The sequence below is a fragment of the Argiope bruennichi genome, chromosome 10, assembly GCF_947563725.1.
Source record: "Argiope bruennichi chromosome 10, qqArgBrue1.1, whole genome shotgun sequence".
Classification (NCBI taxonomy): domain Eukaryota; kingdom Metazoa; phylum Arthropoda; class Arachnida; order Araneae; family Araneidae; genus Argiope; species Argiope bruennichi.
In genome coordinates this window covers 107,205,245-107,227,928 of record NC_079160.1, presented here as the reverse complement: position 1 = coordinate 107,227,928, position 22,684 = coordinate 107,205,245, and the positions used below count along the sequence as shown (strand labels likewise).

Sequence of the window (22,684 nt, the reverse complement as noted above, 5' to 3'; positions counted from 1 at the left end):
CATCCATATTGACTGCTTAAACACTTATCACTTAAAAAAAAAATGTGTTATTAGATTTGAATGTAAGCGTATTGAAGCAGGACAGTTAAACTATTACAAGAATAGAAGGAATTACTAAAGAGCAGGTCATTTGAACTCACCAGCTTTGCTCTGAGTCTGATTTATTAAAAGGTGCATGTGTACCCATGGTGTAGTGGTTATCACATCCGCCTAACACGCGGAAGGTCCCAGGTTCGAAACCTGGTGGGTACATGTTTCGTTGCGTTGTCTTTTCATTTCACTTTTTATTTTTCGAGAATTGCTACCGTTAGTGTTGCTTTATTTTAACATTCTTAACAGTTTTATTTAAAAATGATGAGAAGAAAAAAAAAATAGAATAAACCTTTTAAAAAATGATTATGCTTCCGAAAGAAAAATATCTTTAAATAACTATTTTATATTTAAAAAATTCCGTTATAAATGATAAATATTCAATAGATGGAATAAAAATAATTGAATTCATGCAACGATGCTAATTAAGTGTCTTAAACAGCTGAAAACAATAGTTATTCAAATGGACATTCTTTGTCAATTCGAAATTTGAAATAAAATTCTCTGACATGAATCAATGTCAATGTCGAACGATGTATAAAAAAACTGACATAAACCTCATATTATCTGATAGAAAAACTGAAATTAATTTCCTTTTAATTGAAGGCACATAAAATATAACGACAAGAGAAACATCCACGAAAAGGTAAAAATAATGTCACGCAATGTTCTACGGTGGTTCCGAACTCGCGACATTCGCGTTATTAGAACGACTCTAATGCCAACTGAGATAATGGGCCTTCGAACGGCATTTTCTGGATTGCATACAAAAAGGAAGTAAAAACCTGCTCTTAATACTTTCTTGTACCCATTTTTGTTTGCTTGTAGTATGTTAAATCAAGCGGAGATTCTTATTCTAATTTCAGACAGTTGGAAAAAAGCACATTTCATATCTTTGCAATGCTTTATATCTGGGTGTTTGGCAAGACGAAACAAATTCATGTGAAAATGAATAATGATAAGAAAAACGAGTCCTTGCATCGGCCGGGAATCGAACCCGGGCCGCCCGCGTGGCAGGCGAGCATTCTACCACTGAACCACCGATGCTCACGAAACGCCGCCATCTCACCGATTGCAAGTGGATGACGAAGTCTAAAATGCCCTCATTTTTTCTGTTTTGTAATTCGACCGAAGTATGCGTCGACTGCAGATATTGTCAAATAAGCACGAGTCACCTTCACCAGGATTATGTGAAACTATTAATTTCATTCTCTAACTTAGTCGTATTTCGTGTCTCTAAAAGCTCTTTATTCCCTCTCGCTTTGATAGTTTGATTGTTTATAAGCAGAAACTATCCACACACACTCACAACAATCTTTCTTTTGACCGTTTGAGCACAGTGTCATAGACAACAATGTAGATAGAAATCCACCTTTACGCAAAGCAATCTATGCACGAGCAATTAATGTATAGGGAACACTTTTTTATTAAAATATAAACGAAACGTTTTATATTGCTATAAGAAGATATGACATATAATAATAATATAACTTCCGCAACTTTATTTCTTTAACTAAAAGGAGAAAAACAAAAACTATCGTAGAATCCAAAAGGATTTTGAAAACACTAAATGGAAATAATACCAAAATTTTCAAGACTTCTAGGAATAACTACAATATCGTAAACGAATTTTAAGATTGCAGAAAACTGATGTTTTTCATAAGATTCTGATAATTTTCAAATACTCATGTAAAATATAATTAAAGGTCTTGTGTGGAAGAATAAATTTTCTATATTGCACTTCTATAGTCAGAAATTCTAGATAATACCAAAAGTTTAGCCGTCGCGATTCATTTATATAGATTGCATTGTCAATCGCAATAATTATTAAATATTTCAAAAACTTTAATAGAATGTTTCCGAAGGAACTGAAACATGATGCTAAGTGGTTGTTTCGAAAAATTAGTTTCCAGGAGCAAAAAACAATTATTATTGTTTTCAAAATACTATTGATAGACCATTGATGATGAATGGGGTTGAAATTGGCACTGCTTTTCCACGGTGGCAAATGAAAATTGTAATTTCTCACTGCCACCGAGTCAATGTACCGTTATTTCCGAAAGAAAAAACAGCATTAAAAATGTCGCTGTCAGAAGTGGGATTCGAACCCACTCCCACATTCGTGGACCAGAACTCTCGGCACTCTGCTACAGAGCAAGATTCCTCTTGAGTCTGGCGCCTTAGACCGCTCGGCCATCCTGACACATCAATGTTTTCGCTTAAAGCGTTTATCAGCTGCGAATGTGATAAGGAAACTAAGTCATAGCTGTCAAGATAAAATGTTTTTGTAGGTTAGATTGCAAAGCACATTTCGTCAACTATTGATTGCTTTCCCCAAAGTAGCGAGTTCCATTAATTTGTATTCTGCTTTTCACTTAAAGCACCGGGATATCGGATTGCAAGTACGATTACTTGTCATGTTTTCTTAAAAAGTAAAGTAATGATGACGACGATTATTCACCAACATTCACATGAATGGCTAAGAAAATGATTGGCAATATATTTTCCTCTTTCGATTGGGAGTTTCCGTCTTCCGCCTCGTTATGTCGGAAGACTCTTTAATGTCGGGGTTGTGAGTCCGAGTTTCACGTTCAGCGAATGCAAAACTTTGTAATAGCCATAATATGGGTTATTGAATCAAGAGTATTTCTATCACTTTGAGAACAATATTATAAAAAACGTTCAGAGACATTCTGAAAAACGTCTACTATTTGAAATTTCAATGAAGGATTTTCGCCTTTTCTTAATAGGTTTAAAGTAATTTTTCTGTCTGCTTGAAAGGAAACAATTTTCACTTTTGGCTCATCCATATTGACTGCTTAAACACTTATCACTTAAAAAAAAAATGTGTTATTAGATTTGAATGTAAGCGTATTGAAGCAGGACAGTTAAACTATTACAAGAATAGAAGGAATTACTAAAGAGCAGGTCATTTGAACTCACCAGCTTTGCTCTGAGTCTGATTTATTAAAAGGTGCATGTGTACCCATGGTGTAGTGGTTATCACATCCGCCTAACACGCGGAAGGTCCCAGGTTCGAAACCTGGTGGGTACATGTTTCGTTGCGTTGTCTTTTCATTTCACTTTTTATTTTTCGAGAATTGCTACCGTTAGTGTTGCTTTATTTTAACATTCTTAACAGTTTTATTTAAAAATGATGAGAAGAAAAAAAAAATAGAATAAACCTTTTAAAAAATGATTATGCTTCCGAAAGAAAAATATCTTTAAATAACTATTTTATATTTAAAAAATTCCGTTATAAATGATAAATATTCAATAGATGGAATAAAAATAATTGAATTCATGCAACGATGCTAATTAAGTGTCTTAAACAGCTGAAAACAATAGTTATTCAAATGGACATTCTTTGTCAATTCGAAATTTGAAATAAAATTCTCTGACATGAATCAATGTCAATGTCGAACGATGTATAAAAAAACTGACATAAACCTCATATTATCTGATAGAAAAACTGAAATTAATTTCCTTTTAATTGAAGGCACATAAAATATAACGACAAGAGAAACATCCACGAAAAGGTAAAAATAATGTCACGCAATGTTCTACGGTGGTTCCGAACTCGCGACATTCGCGTTATTAGAACGACTCTAATGCCAACTGAGATAATGGGCCTTCGAACGGCATTTTCTGGATTGCATACAAAAAGGAAGTAAAAACCTGCTCTTAATACTTTCTTGTACCCATTTTTGTTTGCTTGTAGTATGTTAAATCAAGCGGAGATTCTTATTCTAATTTCAGACAGTTGGAAAAAAGCACATTTCATATCTTTGCAATGCTTTATATCTGGGTGTTTGGCAAGACGAAACAAATTCATGTGAAAATGAATAATGATAAGAAAAACGAGTCCTTGCATCGGCCGGGAATCGAACCCGGGCCGCCCGCGTGGCAGGCGAGCATTCTACCACTGAACCACCGATGCTCACGAAACGCCGCCATCTCACCGATTGCAAGTGGATGACGAAGTCTAAAATGCCCTCATTTTTTCTGTTTTGTAATTCGACCGAAGTATGCGTCGACTGCAGATATTGTCAAATAAGCACGAGTCACCTTCACCAGGATTATGTGAAACTATTAATTTCATTCTCTAACTTAGTCGTATTTCGTGTCTCTAAAAGCTCTTTATTCCCTCTCGCTTTGATAGTTTGATTGTTTATAAGCAGAAACTATCCACACACACTCACAACAATCTTTCTTTTGACCGTTTGAGCACAGTGTCATAGACAACAATGTAGATAGAAATCCACCTTTACGCAAAGCAATCTATGCACGAGCAATTAATGTATAGGGAACACTTTTTTATTAAAATATAAACGAAACGTTTTATATTGCTATAAGAAGATATGACATATAATAATAATATAACTTCCGCAACTTTATTTCTTTAACTAAAAGGAGAAAAACAAAAACTATCGTAGAATCCAAAAGGATTTTGAAAACACTAAATGGAAATAATACCAAAATTTTCAAGACTTCTAGGAATAACTACAATATCGTAAACGAATTTTAAGATTGCAGAAAACTGATGTTTTTCATAAGATTCTGATAATTTTCAAATACTCATGTAAAATATAATTAAAGGTCTTGTGTGGAAGAATAAATTTTCTATATTGCACTTCTATAGTCAGAAATTCTAGATAATACCAAAAGTTTAGCCGTCGCGATTCATTTATATAGATTGCATTGTCAATCGCAATAATTATTAAATATTTCAAAAACTTTAATAGAATGTTTCCGAAGGAACTGAAACATGATGCTAAGTGGTTGTTTCGAAAAATTAGTTTCCAGGAGCAAAAAACAATTATTATTGTTTTCAAAATACTATTGATAGACCATTGATGATGAATGGGGTTGAAATTGGCACTGCTTTTCCACGGTGGCAAATGAAAATTGTAATTTCTCACTGCCACCGAGTCAATGTACCGTTATTTCCGAAAGAAAAAACAGCATTAAAAATGTCGCTGTCAGAAGTGGGATTCGAACCCACTCCCACATTCGTGGACCAGAACTCTCGGCACTCTGCTACAGAGCAAGATTCCTCTTGAGTCTGGCGCCTTAGACCGCTCGGCCATCCTGACACATCAATGTTTTCGCTTAAAGCGTTTATCAGCTGCGAATGTGATAAGGAAACTAAGTCATAGCTGTCAAGATAAAATGTTTTTGTAGGTTAGATTGCAAAGCACATTTCGTCAACTATTGATTGCTTTCCCCAAAGTAGCGAGTTCCATTAATTTGTATTCTGCTTTTCACTTAAAGCACCGGGATATCGGATTGCAAGTACGATTACTTGTCATGTTTTTTTTAAAAAGTAAAGTAATGATGACGACGATTATTCACCAACATTCACATGAATGGCTAAGAAAATGATTGGCAATATATTTTCCTCTTTCGATTGGGAGTTTCCGTCTTCCGCCTCGTTATGTCGGAAGACTCTTTAATGTCGGGGTTGTGAGTCCGAGTTTCACGTTCAGCGAATGCAAAACTTTGTAATAGCCATAATATGGGTTATTGAATCAAGAGTATTTCTATCACTTTGAGAACAATATTATAAAAAACGTTCAGAGACATTCTGAAAAACGTCTACTATTTGGAATTTCAATGAAGGATTTTCGCCTTTTCTTAATAGGTTTAAAGTAATTTTTCTGTCTGCTTGAAAGGAAACAATTTTCACTTTTGGCTCATCCATATTGACTGCTTAAACACTTATCACTTAAAAAAAAATGTGTTATTAGATTTGAATGTAAGCGTATTGAAGCAGGACAGTTAAACTATTACAAGAATAGAAGGAATTACTAAAGAGCAGGTCATTTGAACTCACCAGCTTTGCTCTGAGTCTGATTTATTAAAAGGTGCATGTGTACCCATGGTGTAGTGGTTATCACATCCGCCTAACACGCGGAAGGTCCCAGGTTCGAAACCTGGTGGGTACATGTTTCGTTGCGTTGTCTTTTCATTTCACTTTTTATTTTTCGAGAATTGCTACCGTTAGTGTTGCTTTATTTTAACATTCTTAACAGTTTTATTTAAAAATGATGAGAAGAAAAAAAAAATAGAATAAACCTTTTAAAAAATGATTATGCTTCCGAAAGAAAAATATCTTTAAATAACTATTTTATATTTAAAAAATTCCGTTATAAATGATAAATATTCAATAGATGGAATAAAAATAATTGAATTCATGCAACGATGCTAATTAAGTGTCTTAAACAGCTGAAAACAATAGTTATTCAAATGGACATTCTTTGTCAATTCGAAATTTGAAATAAAATTCTCTGACATGAATCAATGTCAATGTCGAACGATGTATAAAAAAACTGACATAAACCTCATATTATCTGATAGAAAAACTGAAATTAATTTCCTTTTAATTGAAGGCACATAAAATATAACGACAAGAGAAACATACACGAAAAGGTAAAAATAATGTCACGCAATGTTCTACGGTGGTTCCGAACTCGCGACATTCGCGTTATTAGAACGACTCTAATGCCAACTGAGATAATGGGCCTTCGAACGGCATTTTCTGGATTGCATACAAAAAGGAAGTAAAAACCTGCTCTTAATACTTTCTTGTACCCATTTTTGTTTGCTTGTAGTATGTTAAATCAAGCGGAGATTCTTATTCTAATTTCAGACAGTTGGAAAAAAGCACATTTCATATCTTTGCAATGCTTTATATCTGGGTGTTTGGCAAGACGAAACAAATTCATGTGAAAATGAATAATGATAAGAAAAACGAGTCCTTGCATCGGCCGGGAATCGAACCCGGGCCGCCCGCGTGGCAGGCGAGCATTCTACCACTGAACCACCGATGCTCACGAAACGCCGCCATCTCACCGATTGCAAGTGGATGACGAAGTCTAAAATGCCCTCATTTTTTCTGTTTTGTAATTCGACCGAAGTATGCGTCGACTGCAGATATTGTCAAATAAGCACGAGTCACCTTCACCAGGATTATGTGAAACTATTAATTTCATTCTCTAACTTAGTCGTATTTCGTGTCTCTAAAAGCTCTTTATTCCCTCTCGCTTTGATAGTTTGATTGTTTATAAGCAGAAACTATCCACACACACTCACAACAATCTTTCTTTTGACCGTTTGAGCACAGTGTCATAGACAACAATGTAGATAGAAATCCACCTTTACGCAAAGCAATCTATGCACGAGCAATTAATGTATAGGGAACACTTTTTTATTAAAATATAAACGAAACGTTTTATATTGCTATAAGAAGATATGACATATAATAATAATATAACTTCCGCAACTTTATTTCTTTAACTAAAAGGAGAAAAACAAAAACTATCGTAGAATCCAAAAGGATTTTGAAAACACTAAATGGAAATAATACCAAAATTTTCAAGACTTCTAGGAATAACTACAATATCGTAAACGAATTTTAAGATTGCAGAAAACTGATGTTTTTCATAAGATTCTGATAATTTTCAAATACTCATGTAAAATATAATTAAAGGTCTTGTGTGGAAGAATAAATTTTCTATATTGCACTTCTATAGTCAGAAATTCTAGATAATACCAAAAGTTTAGCCGTCGCGATTCATTTATATAGATTGCATTGTCAATCGCAATAATTATTAAATATTTCAAAAACTTTAATAGAATGTTTCCGAAGGAACTGAAACATGATGCTAAGTGGTTGTTTCGAAAAATTAGTTTCCAGGAGCAAAAAACAATTATTATTGTTTTCAAAATACTATTGATAGACCATTGATGATGAATGGGGTTGAAATTGGCACTGCTTTTCCACGGTGGCAAATGAAAATTGTAATTTCTCACTGCCACCGAGTCAATGTACCGTTATTTCCGAAAGAAAAAACAGCATCAAAAATGTCGCTGTCAGAAGTGGGATTCGAACCCACTCCCACATTCGTGGACCAGAACTCTCGGCACTCTGCTACAGAGCAAGATTCCTCTTGAGTCTGGCGCCTTAGACCGCTCGGCCATCCTGACACATCAATGTTTTCGCTTAAAGCGTTTATCAGCTGCGAATGTGATAAGGAAACTAAGTCATAGCTGTCAAGATAAAATGTTTTTGTAGGTTAGATTGCAAAGCACATTTCGTCAACTATTGATTGCTTTCCCCAAAGTAGCGAGTTCCATTAATTTGTATTCTGCTTTTCACTTAAAGCACCGGGATATCGGATTGCAAGTACGATTACTTGTCATGTTTTTTTTTAAAAAGTATAGTAATGATGACGACGATTATTCACCAACATTCACATGAATGGCTAAGAAAATGATTGGCAATATATTTTCCTCTTTCGATTGGGAGTTTCCGTCTTCCGCCTCGTTATGTCGGAAGACTCTTTAATGTCGGGGTTGTGAGTCCGAGTTTCACGTTCAGCGAATGCAAAACTTTGTAATAGCCATAATATGAGTTATTGAATCAAGAGTATTTCTATCACTTTGAGAACAATATTATAAAAAACGTTCAGAGACATTCTGAAAAACGTCTACTATTTGGAATTTCAATGAAGGATTTTCTCCTTTTCTTAATAGGTTTAAAGTAATTTTTCTGTCTGCTTGAAAGGAAACAATTTTCACTTTTGGCTCATCCATATTGACTGCTTAAACACTTATCACTTAAAAAAAAAATGTGTTATTAGATTTGAATGTAAGCGTATTGAAGCAGGACAGTTAAACTATTACAAGAATAGAAGGAATTACTAAAGAGCAGGTCATTTGAACTCACCAGCTTTGCTCTGAGTCTGATTTATTAAAAGGTGCATGTGTACCCATGGTGTAGTGGTTATCACATCCGCCTAACACGCGGAAGGTCCCAGGTTCGAAACCTGGTGGGTACATGTTTCGTTGCGTTGTCTTTTCATTTCACTTTTTATTTTTCGAGAATTGCTACCGTTAGTGTTGCTTTATTTTAACATTCTTAACAGTTTTATTTAAAAATGATGAGAAAAAAAAAAAATAGAATAAACCTTTTAAAAAATGATTATGCTTCCGAAAGAAAAATATCTTTAAATAACTATTTTATATTTAAAAAATTCCGTTATAAATGATAAATATTCAATAGATGGAATAAAAATAATTGAATTCATGCAACGATGCTAATTAAGTGTCTTAAACAGCTGAAAACAATAGTTATTCAAATGGACATTCTTTGTCAATTCGAAATTTGAAATAAAATTCTCCGACATGAATCAATGTCAATGTCGAACGATGTATAAAAAAACTGACATAAACCTCATATTATCTGATAGAAAAACTGAAATTAATTTCCTTTTAATTGAAGGCACATAAAATATAACGACAAGAGAAACATACACGAAAAGGTAAAAATAATGTCACGCAATGTTCTACGGTGGTTCCGAACTCGCGACATTCGCGTTATTAGAACGACTCTAATGCCAACTGAGATAATGGGCCTTCGAACGGCATTTTCTGGATTGCATACAAAAAGGAAGTAAAAACCTGCTCTTAATACTTTCTTGTACCCATTTTTGTTTGCTTGTAGTATGTTAAATCAAGCGGAGATTCTTATTCTAATTTCAGACAGTTGGAAAAAAGCACATTTCATATCTTTGCAATGCTTTATATCTGGGTGTTTGGCAAGACGAAACAAATTCATGTGAAAATGAATAATGATAAGAAAAACGAGTCCTTGCATCGGCCGGGAATCGAACCCGGGCCGCCCGCGTGGCAGGCGAGCATTCTACCACTGAACCACCGATGCTCACGAAACGCCGCCATCTCACCGATTGCAAGTGGATGACGAAGTCTAAAATGCCCTCATTTTTTCTGTTTTGTAATTCGACCGAAGTATGCGTCGACTGCAGATATTGTCAAATAAGCACGAGTCACCTTCACCAGGATTATGTGAAACTATTAATTTCATTCTCTAACTTAGTCGTATTTCGTGTCTCTAAAAGCTCTTTATTCCCTCTCGCTTTGATAGTTTGATTGTTTATAAGCAGAAACTATCCACACACACTCACAACAATCTTTCTTTTGACCGTTTGAGCACAGTGTCATAGACAACAATGTAGATAGAAATCCACCTTTACGCAAAGCAATCTATGCACGAGCAATTAATGTATAGGGAACACTTTTTTATTAAAATATAAACGAAACGTTTTATATTGCTATAAGAAGATATGACATATAATAATAATATAACTTCCGCAACTTTATTTCTTTAACTAAAAGGAGAAAAACAAAAACTATCGTAGAATCCAAAAGGATTTTGAAAACACTAAATGGAAATAATACCAAAATTTTCAAGACTTCTAGGAATAACTACAATATCGTAAACGAATTTTAAGATTGCAGAAAACTGATGTTTTTCATAAGATTCTGATAATTTTCAAATACTCATGTAAAATATAATTAAAGGTCTTGTGTGGAAGAATAAATTTTCTATATTGCACTTCTATAGTCAGAAATTCTAGATAATACCAAAAGTTTAGCCGTCGCGATTCATTTATATAGATTGCATTGTCAATCGCAATAATTATTAAATATTTCAAAAACTTTAATAGAATGTTTCCGAAGGAACTGAAACATGATGCTAAGTGGTTGTTTCGAAAAATTAGTTTCCAGGAGCAAAAAACAATTATTATTGTTTTCAAAATACTATTGATAGACCATTGATGATGAATGGGGTTGAAATTGGCACTGCTTTTCCACGGTGGCAAATGAAAATTGTAATTTCTCACTGCCACCGAGTCAATGTACCGTTATTTCCGAAAGAAAAAACAGCATTAAAAATGTCGCTGTCAGAAGTGGGATTCGAACCCACTCCCACATTCGTGGACCAGAACTCTCGGCACTCTGCTACAGAGCAAGATTCCTCTTGAGTCTGGCGCCTTAGACCGCTCGGCCATCCTGACACATCGATGTTTTCGCTTAAAGCGTTTATCAGCTGCGAATGTGATAAGGAAACTAAGTCATAGCTGTCAAGATAAAATGTTTTTGTAGGTTAGATTGCAAAGCACATTTCGTCAACTATTGATTGCTTTCCCCAAAGTAGCGAGTTCCATTAATTTGTATTCTGCTTTTCACTTAAAGCACCGGGATATCGGATTGCAAGTACGATTACTTGTCATGTTTTTTTTAAAAAAGTAAAGTAATGATGACGACGATTATTCACCAACATTCACATGAATGGCTAAGAAAATGATTGGCAATATATTTTCCTCTTTCGATTGGGAGTTTCCGTCTTCCGCCTCGTTATGTCGGAAGACTCTTTAATGTCGGGGTTGTGAGTCCGAGTTTCACGTTCAGCGAATGCAAAACTTTGTAATAGCCATAATATGAGTTATTGAATCAAGAGTATTTCTATCACTTTGAGAACAATATTATAAAAAACGTTCAGAGACATTCTGAAAAACGTCTACTATTTGGAATTTCAATGAAGGATTTTCTCCTTTTCTTAATAGGTTTAAAGTAATTTTTCTGTCTGCTTGAAAGGAAACAATTTTCACTTTTGGCTCATCCATATTGACTGCTTAAACACTTATCACTTAAAAAAAAAATGTGTTATTAGATTTGAATGTAAGCGTATTGAAGCAGGACAGTTAAACTATTACAAGAATAGAAGGAATTACTAAAGAGCAGGTCATTTGAACTCACCAGCTTTGCTCTGAGTCTGATTTATTAAAAGGTGTATGTGTACCCATGGTGTAGTGGTTATCACATCCGCCTAACAGGCGTAAGGTCCCAGGTTCGAAACCTTTTGGGTACATGTTTCGTTGCGTTGTCTTTTCATTTCACTTTTTATTTTTCGAGAATTGCTACCGTTAGTGTTGCTTTATTTTAACATTCTTAACAGTTTTATTTAAAAATGATGAGAAGAAAGAAAAAAAATAGAATAAACCTTTTAAAAAATGATTATGCTTCCGAAAGAAAAATATCTTTAAATAACTATTTTATATTTAAAAAATTCCGTGATAAATGATAAATATTCAATAGATGGAATAAAAATAATTGAATTCATGCAACAATGCTAATTAAGTGTTTTAAACAGCTGAAAACAATAGTTATTCAAATGGACATTCTTTGTCAATTCGAAATTTGAAATAAAATTCTCTGACATGAATCAATGTCAATGTCGAACGATGTATAAAAAAACTGACATAAACCTCATATTATCTGATAGAAAAACTGAAATTAATTTCCTTTTAATTGAAGGCACATAAAATATAACGACAAGAGAAACATCCACGAAAAGGTAAAAATAATGTCACGCAATGTTCTACGGTGGTTCCGAACTCGCGACATTCGCGTTATTAGAACGACTCTAATGCCAACTGAGATAATGGGCCTTCGAACGGCATTTTCTGGATTGCATACAAAAAGGAAGTAAAAACCTGCTCTTAATACTTTCTTGTACCCATTTTTGTTTGCTTGTAGTATGTTAAATCAAGCGGAGATTCTTATTCTAATTTCAGACAGTTGGAAAAAAGCACATTTCATATCTTTGCAATGCTTTATATCTGGGTGTTTGGCAAGACGAAACAAATTCATGTGAAAATGAATAATGATAAGAAAAACGAGTCCTTGCATCGGCCGGGAATCGAACCCGGGCCGCCCGCGTGGCAGGCGAGCATTCTACCACTGAACCACCGATGCTCACGAAACGCCGCCATCTCACCGATTGCAAGTGGATGACGAAGTCTAAAATGCCCTCATTTTTTCTGTTTTGTAATTCGACCGAAGTATGCGTCGACTGCAGATATTGTCAAATAAGCACGAGTCACCTTCACCAGGATTATGTGAAACTATTAATTTCATTCTCTAACTTAGTCGTATTTCGTGTCTCTAAAAGCTCTTTATTCCCTCTCGCTTTGATAGTTTGATTGTTTATAAGCAGAAACTATCCACACACACTCACAACAATCTTTCTTTTGACCGTTTGAGCACAGTGTCATAGACAACAATGTAGATAGAAATCCACCTTTACGCAAAGCAATCTATGCACGAGCAATTAATGTATAGGGAACACTTTTTTATTAAAATATAAACGAAACGTTTTATATTGCTATAAGAAGATATGACATATAATAATAATATAACTTCCGCAACTTTATTTCTTTAACTAAAAGGAGAAAAACAAAAACTATCGTAGAATCCAAAAGGATTTTGAAAACACTAAATGGAAATAATACCAAAATTTTCAAGACTTCTAGGAATAACTACAATATCGTAAACGAATTTTAAGATTGCAGAAAACTGATGTTTTTCATAAGATTCTGATAATTTTCAAATACTCATGTAAAATATAATTAAAGGTCTTGTGTGGAAGAATAAATTTTCTATATTGCACTTCTATAGTCAGAAATTCTAGATAATACCAAAAGTTTAGCCGTCGCGATTCATTTATATAGATTGCATTGTCAATCGCAATAATTATTAAATATTTCAAAAACTTTAATAGAATGTTTCCGAAGGAACTGAAACATGATGCTAAGTGGTTGTTTCGAAAAATTAGTTTCCAGGAGCAAAAAACAATTATTATTGTTTTCAAAATACTATTGATAGACCATTGATGATGAATGGGGTTGAAATTGGCACTGCTTTTCCACGGTGGCAAATGAAAATTGTAATTTCTCACTGCCACCGAGTCAATGTACCGTTATTTCCGAAAGAAAAAACAGCATTAAAAATGTCGCTGTCAGAAGTGGGATTCGAACCCACGCCCACATTCGTGGACCAGAACTCTCGGCACTCTGCTACAGAGCAAGATTCCTCTTGAGTCTGGCGCCTTAGACCGCTCGGCCATCCTGACACATCGATGTTTTCGCTTAAAGCGTTTATCAGCTGCGAATGTGATAAGGAAACTAAGTCATAGCTGTCAAGATAAAATGTTTTTGTAGGTTAGATTGCAAAGCACATTTCGTCAACTATTGATTGCTTTCCCCAAAGTAGCGAGTTCCATTAATTTGTATTCTGCTTTTCACTTAAAGCACCGGGATATCGGATTGCAAGTACGATTACTTGTCATGTTTTTTTTTAAAAAGTAAAGTAATGATGACGACGATTATTCACCAACATTCACATGAATGGCTAAGAAAATGATTGGCAATATATTTTCCTCTTTCGATTGGGAGTTTCCGTCTTCCGCCTCGTTATGTCGGAAGACTCTTTAATGTCGGGGTTGTGAGTCCGAGTTTCACGTTCAGCGAATGCAAAACTTTGTAATAGCCATAATATGAGTTATTGAATCAAGAGTATTTCTATCACTTTGAGAACAATATTATAAAAAACGTTCAGAGACATTCTGAAAAACGTCTACTATTTGGAATTTCAATGAAGGATTTTCTCCTTTTCTTAATAGGTTTAAAGTAATTTTTCTGTCTGCTTGAAAGGAAACAATTTTCACTTTTGGCTCATCCATATTGACTGCTTAAACACTTATCACTTAAAAAAAAAATGTGTTATTAGATTTGAATGTAAGCGTATTGAAGCAGGACAGTTAAACTATTACAAGAATAGAAGGAATTACTAAAGAGAAGGTCATTTGAACTCACCAGCTTTGCTCTGAGTCTGATTTATTAAAAGGTGCATGTGTACCCATGGTGTAGTGGTTATCACATCCGCCTAACAGGCGTAAGGTCCCAGGTTCGAAACCTTTTGGGTACATGTTTCGTTGCGTTGTCTTTTCATTTCACTTTTTATTTTTCGAGAATTGCTACCGTTAGTGTTGCTTTATTTTAACATTCTTAACAGTTTTATTTAAAAATGATGAGAAGAAAGAAAAAAAATAGAATAAACCTTTTAAAAAATGATTATGCTTCCGAAAGAAAAATATCTTTAAATAACTATTTTATATTTAAAAAATTCCGTGATAAATGATAAATATTCAATAGATGGAATAAAAATAATTGAATTCATGCAACAATGCTAATTAAGTGTTTTAAACAGCTGAAAACAATAGTTATTCAAATGGACATTCTTTGTCAATTCGAAATTTGAAATAAAATTCTCTGACATGAATCAATGTCAATGTGGAACGATGTATAAAAAAACTGACATAAACCTCATATTATCTGATAGAAAAACTGAAATTAATTTCCTTTTAATTGAAGGCACATAAAATATAACGACAAGAGAAACATCCACGAAAAGGTAAAAATAATGTCACGCAATGTTCTACGGTGGTTCCGAACTCGCGACATTCGCGTTATTAGAACGACTCTAATGCCAACTGAGATAATGGGCATTCGAACGGCATTTTCTGGATTGCATATAAAAAGGAAGTAAAAACCTGCTCTTAATACTTTCTTGTACACATTTTTGTTTGCTTGTAGTATGTTAAATCAAGCGGAGATTCTTATTCTAATTTCAGACAGTTGGAAAAAAGCACATTTCATATCTTTGCAATGCTTTATATCTGGGTGTTTGGCAAGACGAAACAAATTCATGTGAAAATGAATAATGATAAGAAAAACGAGTCCTTGCATCGGCCGGGAATCGAACCCGGGCCGCCCGCGTGGCAGGCGAGCATTCTACCACTGAACCACCGATGCTCACGAAACGCCGCCATCTCACCGATTGCAAGTGGATGACGAAGTCTAAAATGCCCTCATTTTTTCTGTTTTGTAATTCGACCGAAGTATGCGTCGACTGCAGATATTGTCAAATAAGCACGAGTCACCTTCACCAGGATTATGTGAAACTATTAATTTCATTCTCTAACTTAGTCGTATTTCGTGTCTCTAAAAGCTCTTTATTCCCTCTCGCTTTGATAGTTTGATTGTTTATAAGCAGAAACTATCCACACACACTCACAACAATCTTTCTTTTGACCGTTTGAGCACAGTGTCATAGACAACAATGTAGATAGAAATCCACCTTTACGCAAAGCAATCTATGCACGAGCAATTAATGTATAGGGAACACTTTTTTATTAAAATATAAACGAAACGTTTTATATTGCTATAAGAAGATATGACATATAATAATAATATAACTTCCGCAACTTTATTTCTTTAACTAAAAGGAGAAAAACAAAAACTATCGTAGAATCCAAAAGGATTTTGAAAACACTAAATGGAAATAATACCAAAATTTTCAAGACTTCTAGGAATAACTACAATATCGTAAACGAATTTTAAGATTGCAGAAAACTGATGTTTTTCATAAGATTCTGATAATTTTCAAATACTCATGTAAAATATAATTAAAGGTCTTGTGTGGAAGAATAAATTTTCTATATTGCACTTCTATAGTCAGAAATTCTAGATAATACCAAAAGTTTAGCCGTCGCGATTCATTTATATAGATTGCATTGTCAATCGCAATAATTATTAAATATTTCAAAAACTTTAATAGAATGTTTCCGAAGGAACTGAAACATGATGCTAAGTGGTTGTTTCGAAAAATTAGTTTCCAGGAGCAAAAATCAATTATTATTGTTTTCAAAATACTATTGATAGACCATTGATGATGAATGGGGTTGAAATTGGCACTGTTTTTCCTCGGTGGCAAATGAAAATTGTAATTTCTCACTGCCACCGAGTCAATGTACCGTTATTTCCGAAAGAAATAACAGCATTAAAAATGTCGCTGTCAGAAGTGGGATTCGAACCCACGCCCACATTCGTGGACCAGAACTCTCGGCACTCTGCTACAGAGCAAGATTCCTCTTGAGTCTGGCGCCTTAGACCGCTCGGCCATCCTGACACATCGATGTTTTCGCTTAAAGCGTTTATCAGCTGCGAATGTGATAAGGAAACTAAGTCATAGCTGTCAAGATAAAATGTTTTTGTAGGTTAGATTGCAAAGCACATTTCGTCAACTATTGATTGCTTTCCCCAAAGTAGCGAGTTCCATTAATTTGTATTCTGCTTTTCACTTAAAGCACCGGGATATCGGATTGCAAGTACGATTACTTGTCATGTTTTTTTTTAAAAAGTAAAGTAATGATGACGACGATTATTCACCAACATTCACATGAATGGCTAAGAAAATGATTGGCAATATATTTTCCTCTTTCGATTGGGAGTTTCCGTCTTCCGCCTCGTTATGTCGGAAGACTCTTTAATGTCGGGGTTGTGAGTCCGAGTTTCACGTTCAGCGAATGCAAAACTTTGTAATAGCCATAATATGAGTTATTGAATCAAGAGTATTTCTATCACTTTGAGAACAATATTATAAAAAACGTTCAGAGACATTCTGAAAAACGTCTACTATTTGGAATTTCAATGAAGGATTTTCTCCTTTTCTTAATAGGTTTAAAGTAATTTTTCTGTCTGCTTGAAAGGAAACAATTTTCACTTTTGGCTCATCCATATTGACTGCTTAAACACTTATCACTTAAAAAAAAAATGTGTTATTAGATTTGAATGTAAGCGTATTGAAGCAGGACAGTTAAACTATTACAAGAATAGAAGGAATTACTAAAGAGAAGGTCATTTGAACTCACCAGCTTTGCTCTGAGTCTGATTTATTAAAAGGTGCATGTGTACCCATGGTGTAGTGGTTATCACATCCGCCTAACAGGCGTAAGGTCCCAGGTTCGAAACCTTTTGGGTACATGTTTCGTTGCGTTGTCTTTTCATTTCACTTTTTATTTTTCGAGAATTGCTACCGTTAGTGTTGCTTTATTTTAACATTCTTAACAGTTTTATTTAAAAATGATGAGAAGAAAGAAAAAAAATAGAATAAACCTTTTAAAAAATGATTATGCTTCCGAAAGAAAAATATCTTTAAATAACTATTTTATATTTAAAAAATTCCGTGATAAATGATAAATATTCAATAGATGGAATAAAAATAATTGAATTCATGCAACAATGCTAATTAAGTGTTTTAAACAGCTGAAAACAATAGTTATTCAAATGGACATTCTTTGTCAATTCGAAATTTGAAATAAAATTCTCTGACATGAATCAATGTCAATGTGGAACGATGTATAAAAAAACTGACATAAACCTCATATTATCTGATAGAAAAACTGAAATTAATTTCCTTTTAATTGAAGGCACATAAAATATAACGACAAGAGAAACATCCACGAAAAGGTAAAAATAATGTCACGCAATGTTCTACGGTGGTTCCGAACTCGCGACATTCGCGTTATTAGAACGACTCTAATGCCAACTGAGATAATGGGCCTTCGAACGGCATTTTCTGGATTGCATACAAAAAGGAAGTAAAAACCTGCTCTTAATACTTTCTTGTACCCATTTTTGTTTGCTTGTAGTATGTTAAATCAAGCGGAGATTCTTATTCTAATTTCAGACAGTTGGAAAAAAGCACATTTCATATCTTTGCAATGCTTTATATCTGGGTGTTTGGCAAGACGAAACAAATTCATGTGAAAATGAATAATGATAAGAAAAACGAGTCCTTGCATCGGCCGGGAATCGAACCCGGGCCGCCCGCGTGGCAGGCGAGCATTCTACCACTGAACCACCGATGCTCACGAAACGCCGCCATCTCACCGATTGCAAGTGGATGACGAAGTCTAAAATGCCCTCATTTTTTCTGTTTTGTAATTCGACCGAAGTATGCGTCGACTGCAGATATTGTCAAATAAGCACGAGTCACCTTCACCAGGATTATGTGAAACTATTAATTTCATTCTCTAACTTAGTCGTATTTCGTGTCTCTAAAAGCTCTTTATTCCCTCTCGCTTTGATAGTTTGATTGTTTATAAGCAGAAACTATCCACACACACTCACAACAATCTTTCTTTTGACCGTTTGAGCACAGTGTCATAGACAACAATGTAGATAGAAATCCACCTTTACGCAAAGCAATCTATGCACGAGCAATTAATGTATAGGGAACACTTTTTTATTAAAATATAAACGAAACGTTTTATATTGCTATAAGAAGATATGACATATAATAATAATATAACTTCCGCAACTTTATTTCTTTAACTAAAAGGAGAAAAACAAAAACTATCGTAGAATCCAAAAGGATTTTGAAAACACTAAATGGAAATAATACCAAAATTTTCAAGACTTCTAGGAATAACTACAATATCGTAAACGAATTTTAAGATTGCAGAAAACTGATGTTTTTCATAAGATTCTGATAATTTTCAAATACTCATGTAAAATATAATTAAAGGTCTTGTGTGGAAGAATAAATTTTCTATATTGCACTTCTATAGTCAGAAATTCTAGATAATACCAAAAGTTTAGCCGTCGCGATTCATTTATATAGATTGCATTGTCAATCGCAATAATTATTAAATATTTCAAAAACTTTAATAGAATGTTTCCGAAGGAACTGAAACATGATGCTAAGTGGTTGTTTCGAAAAATTAGTTTCCAGGAGCAAAAATCAATTATTATTGTTTTCAAAATACTATTGATAGACCATTGATGATGAATGGGGTTGAAATTGGCACTGTTTTTCCTCGGTGGCAAATGAAAATTGTAATTTCTCACTGCCACCGAGTCAATGTACCGTTATTTCCGAAAGAAATAACAGCATTAAAAATGTCGCTGTCAGAAGTGGGATTCGAACCCACGCCCACATTCGTGGACCAGAACTCTCGGCACTCTGCTACAGAGCAAGATTCCTCTTGAGTCTGGCGCCTTAGACCGCTCGGCCATCCTGACACATCGATGTTTTCGGTTAAAGCGTTTATCAGCTGCGAATGTGATAAGGAAACTAAGTCATAGCTGTCAAGATAAAATGTTTTTGTAGGTTAGATTGCAAAGCACATTTCGTCAACTATTGATTGCTTTCCCCAAAGTAGCGAGTTCCATTAATTTGTATTCTGCTTTTCACTTAAAGCACCGGGATATCGGATTGCAAGTACGATTACTTGTCATGTTTTTTTTAAAAAAGTAAAGTAATGATGACGACGATTATTCACCAACATTCACATGAATGGCTAAGAAAATGATTGGCAATATATTTTCCTCTTTCGATTGGGAGTTTCCGTCTTCCGCCTCGTTATGTCGGAAGACTCTTTAATGTCGGGGTTGTGAGTCCGAGTTTCACGTTCAGCGAATGCAAAACTTTGTAATAGCCATAATATGAGTTATTGAATCAAGAGTATTTCTATCACTTTGAGAACAATATTATAAAAAACGTTCAGAGACATTCTGAAAAACGTCTACTATTTGGAATTTCAATGAAGGATTTTCTCCTTTTCTTAATAGGTTTAAAGTAATTTTTCTGTCTGCTTGAAAGGAAACAATTTTCACTTTTGGCTCATCCATATTGACTGCTTAAACACTTATCACTTAAAAAAAAAATGTGTTATTAGATTTGAATGTAAGCGTATTGAAGCAGGACAGTTAAACTATTACAAGAATAGAAGGAATTACTAAAGAGCAGGTCATTTGAACTCACCAGCTTTGCTCTGAGTCTGATTTATTAAAAGGTGTATGTGTACCCATGGTGTAGTGGTTATCACATCCGCCTAACACGCGTAAGGTCCCAGGTTCGAAACCTTTTGGGTACATGTTTCGTTGCGTTGTCTTTTCATTTCACTTTTTATTTTTCGAGAATTGCTACCGTTAGTGTTGCTTTATTTTAACATTCTTAACAGTTTTATTTAAAAATGATGAGAAGAAAGAAAAAAAATAGAATAAACCTTTTAAAAAATGATTATGCTTCCGAAAGAAAAATATCTTTAAATAACTATTTTATATTTAAAAAATTCCGTGATAAATGATAAATATTCAATAGATGGAATAAAAATAATTGAATTCATGCAACAATGCTAATTAAGTGTTTTAAACAGCTGAAAACAATAGTTATTCAAATGGACATTCTTTGTCAATTCGAAATTTGAAATAAAATTCTCTGACATGAATCAATGTCAATGTGGAACGATGTATAAAAAAACTGACATAAACCTCATATTATCTGATAGAAAAACTGAAATTAATTTCCTTTTAATTGAAGGCACATAAAATATAACGACAAGAGAAACATCCACGAAAAGGTAAAAATAATGTCACGCAATGTTCTACGGTGGTTCCGAACTCGCGACATTCGCGTTATTAGAACGACTCTAATGCCAACTGAGATAATGGGCCTTCGAACGGCATTTTCTGGATTGCATACAAAAAGGAAGTAAAAACCTGCTCTTAATACTTTCTTGTACCCATTTTTGTTTGCTTGTAGTATGTTAAATCAAGCGGAGATTCTTATTCTAATTTCAGACAGTTGGAAAAAAGCACATTTCATATCTTTGCAATGCTTTATATCTGGGTGTTTGGCAAGACGAAACAAATTCATGTGAAAATGAATAATGATAAGAAAAACGAGTCCTTGCATCGGCCGGGAATCGAACCCGGGCCGCCCGCGTGGCAGGCGAGCATTCTACCACTGAACCACCGATGCTCACGAAACGCCGCCATCTCACCGATTGCAAGTGGATGACGAAGTCTAAAATGCCCTCATTTTTTCTGTTTTGTAATTCGACCGAAGTATGCGTCGACTGCAGATATTGTCAAATAAGCACGAGTCACCTTCACCAGGATTATGTGAAACTATTAATTTCATTCTCTAACTTAGTCGTATTTCGTGTCTCTAAAAGCTCTTTATTCCCTCTCGCTTTGATAGTTTGATTGTTTATAAGCAGAAACTATCCACACACACTCACAACAATCTTTCTTTTGACCGTTTGAGCACAGTGTCATAGACAACAATGTAGATAGAAATCCACCTTTACGCAAAGCAATCTATGCACGAGCAATTAATGTATAGGGAACACTTTTTTATTAAAATATAAACGAAACGTTTTATATTGCTATAAGAAGATATGACATATAATAATAATATAACTTCCGCAACTTTATTTCTTTAACTAAAAGGAGAAAAACAAAAACTATCGTAGAATCCAAAAGGATTTTGAAAACACTAAATGGAAATAATACCAAAATTTTCAAGACTTCTAGGAATAACTACAATATCGTAAACGAATTTTAAGATTGCAGAAAACTGATGTTTTTCATAAGATTCTGATAATTTTCAAATACTCATGTAAAATATAATTAAAGGTCTTGTGTGGAAGAATAAATTTTCTATATTGCACTTCTATAGTCAGAAATTCTAGATAATACCAAAAGTTTAGCCGTCGCGATTCATTTATATAGATTGCATTGTCAATCGCAATAATTATTAAATATTTCAAAAACTTTAATAGAATGTTTCCGAAGGAACTGAAACATGATGCTAAGTGGTTGTTTCGAAAAATTAGTTTCCAGGAGCAAAAATCAATTATTATTGTTTTCAAAATACTATTGATAGACCATTGATGATGAATGGGGTTGAAATTGGCACTGTTTTTCCTCGGTGGCAAATGAAAATTGTAATTTCTCACTGCCACCGAGTCAATGTACCGTTATTTCCGAAAGAAATAACAGCATTAAAAATGTCGCTGTCAGAAGTGGGATTCGAACCCACGCCCACATTCGTGGACCAGAACTCTCGGCACTCTGCTACAGAGCAAGATTCCTCTTGAGTCTGGCGCCTTAGACCGCTCGGCCATCCTGACACATCGATGTTTTCGCTTAAAGCGTTTATCAGCTGCGAATGTGATAAGGAAACTAAGTCATAGCTGTCAAGATAAAATGTTTTTGTAGGTTAGATTGCAAAGCACATTTCGTCAACTATTGAT

At 34.3% G+C, this 22,684-nt stretch overlaps 20 non-coding genes across 20 annotated transcripts; 4 read left to right on the top strand and 16 right to left on the bottom strand.

Moving 5' to 3' along the window:
• The first annotated feature begins 179 nt into the window (after positions 1–179).
• Trnav-aac (transfer RNA valine (anticodon AAC)) lies at positions 180–252 on the top strand. The gene has a single exon. It is a non-coding gene; the product is annotated as a tRNA-Val (tRNA).
• Positions 253–1,066: 814 nt separating this feature from the next.
• On the bottom strand, positions 1,067–1,137 carry Trnag-gcc (transfer RNA glycine (anticodon GCC)). The gene has a single exon. It is a non-coding gene; the product is annotated as a tRNA-Gly (tRNA).
• Positions 1,138–2,177: 1,040 nt separating this feature from the next.
• On the bottom strand, positions 2,178–2,293 carry Trnal-caa (transfer RNA leucine (anticodon CAA)). Its single transcript has 2 exons — positions 2,256–2,293; positions 2,178–2,223 (listed from the first exon to the last, which is right to left on the bottom strand). It is a non-coding gene; the product is annotated as a tRNA-Leu (tRNA).
• Positions 2,294–3,072: 779 nt separating this feature from the next.
• Positions 3,073–3,145, top strand: Trnav-aac (transfer RNA valine (anticodon AAC)). The gene has a single exon. It is a non-coding gene; the product is annotated as a tRNA-Val (tRNA).
• Positions 3,146–3,959: 814 nt separating this feature from the next.
• Trnag-gcc (transfer RNA glycine (anticodon GCC)) lies at positions 3,960–4,030 on the bottom strand. The gene has a single exon. It is a non-coding gene; the product is annotated as a tRNA-Gly (tRNA).
• Positions 4,031–5,070: 1,040 nt separating this feature from the next.
• Trnal-caa (transfer RNA leucine (anticodon CAA)) lies at positions 5,071–5,186 on the bottom strand. The gene is made up of 2 exons: positions 5,149–5,186; positions 5,071–5,116 (listed from the first exon to the last, which is right to left on the bottom strand). It is a non-coding gene; the product is annotated as a tRNA-Leu (tRNA).
• Positions 5,187–5,965: 779 nt separating this feature from the next.
• On the top strand, positions 5,966–6,038 carry Trnav-aac (transfer RNA valine (anticodon AAC)). Its single transcript has one exon. It is a non-coding gene; the product is annotated as a tRNA-Val (tRNA).
• Positions 6,039–6,852: 814 nt separating this feature from the next.
• Trnag-gcc (transfer RNA glycine (anticodon GCC)) lies at positions 6,853–6,923 on the bottom strand. The gene has a single exon. It is a non-coding gene; the product is annotated as a tRNA-Gly (tRNA).
• A 1,040-nt stretch (positions 6,924–7,963) lies between these two features.
• Trnal-caa (transfer RNA leucine (anticodon CAA)) lies at positions 7,964–8,079 on the bottom strand. Its single transcript has 2 exons — positions 8,042–8,079; positions 7,964–8,009 (listed from the first exon to the last, which is right to left on the bottom strand). It is a non-coding gene; the product is annotated as a tRNA-Leu (tRNA).
• Positions 8,080–8,860: 781 nt separating this feature from the next.
• Positions 8,861–8,933, top strand: Trnav-aac (transfer RNA valine (anticodon AAC)). The gene has a single exon. It is a non-coding gene; the product is annotated as a tRNA-Val (tRNA).
• An 813-nt stretch (positions 8,934–9,746) lies between these two features.
• Trnag-gcc (transfer RNA glycine (anticodon GCC)) lies at positions 9,747–9,817 on the bottom strand. Its single transcript has one exon. It is a non-coding gene; the product is annotated as a tRNA-Gly (tRNA).
• Positions 9,818–10,857: 1,040 nt separating this feature from the next.
• On the bottom strand, positions 10,858–10,973 carry Trnal-caa (transfer RNA leucine (anticodon CAA)). Its single transcript has 2 exons — positions 10,936–10,973; positions 10,858–10,903 (listed from the first exon to the last, which is right to left on the bottom strand). It is a non-coding gene; the product is annotated as a tRNA-Leu (tRNA).
• Positions 10,974–12,643: 1,670 nt separating this feature from the next.
• Positions 12,644–12,714, bottom strand: Trnag-gcc (transfer RNA glycine (anticodon GCC)). The gene has a single exon. It is a non-coding gene; the product is annotated as a tRNA-Gly (tRNA).
• A 1,040-nt stretch (positions 12,715–13,754) lies between these two features.
• Trnal-caa (transfer RNA leucine (anticodon CAA)) lies at positions 13,755–13,870 on the bottom strand. Its single transcript has 2 exons — positions 13,833–13,870; positions 13,755–13,800 (listed from the first exon to the last, which is right to left on the bottom strand). It is a non-coding gene; the product is annotated as a tRNA-Leu (tRNA).
• Positions 13,871–15,540: 1,670 nt separating this feature from the next.
• On the bottom strand, positions 15,541–15,611 carry Trnag-gcc (transfer RNA glycine (anticodon GCC)). The gene has a single exon. It is a non-coding gene; the product is annotated as a tRNA-Gly (tRNA).
• Positions 15,612–16,651: 1,040 nt separating this feature from the next.
• Positions 16,652–16,767, bottom strand: Trnal-caa (transfer RNA leucine (anticodon CAA)). Its single transcript has 2 exons — positions 16,730–16,767; positions 16,652–16,697 (listed from the first exon to the last, which is right to left on the bottom strand). It is a non-coding gene; the product is annotated as a tRNA-Leu (tRNA).
• A 1,670-nt stretch (positions 16,768–18,437) lies between these two features.
• On the bottom strand, positions 18,438–18,508 carry Trnag-gcc (transfer RNA glycine (anticodon GCC)). The gene has a single exon. It is a non-coding gene; the product is annotated as a tRNA-Gly (tRNA).
• A 1,040-nt stretch (positions 18,509–19,548) lies between these two features.
• Positions 19,549–19,664, bottom strand: Trnal-caa (transfer RNA leucine (anticodon CAA)). The gene is made up of 2 exons: positions 19,627–19,664; positions 19,549–19,594 (listed from the first exon to the last, which is right to left on the bottom strand). It is a non-coding gene; the product is annotated as a tRNA-Leu (tRNA).
• Positions 19,665–21,334: 1,670 nt separating this feature from the next.
• Trnag-gcc (transfer RNA glycine (anticodon GCC)) lies at positions 21,335–21,405 on the bottom strand. The gene has a single exon. It is a non-coding gene; the product is annotated as a tRNA-Gly (tRNA).
• Positions 21,406–22,445: 1,040 nt separating this feature from the next.
• Trnal-caa (transfer RNA leucine (anticodon CAA)) lies at positions 22,446–22,561 on the bottom strand. Its single transcript has 2 exons — positions 22,524–22,561; positions 22,446–22,491 (listed from the first exon to the last, which is right to left on the bottom strand). It is a non-coding gene; the product is annotated as a tRNA-Leu (tRNA).
• Positions 22,562–22,684: the final 123 nt, after the last annotated feature.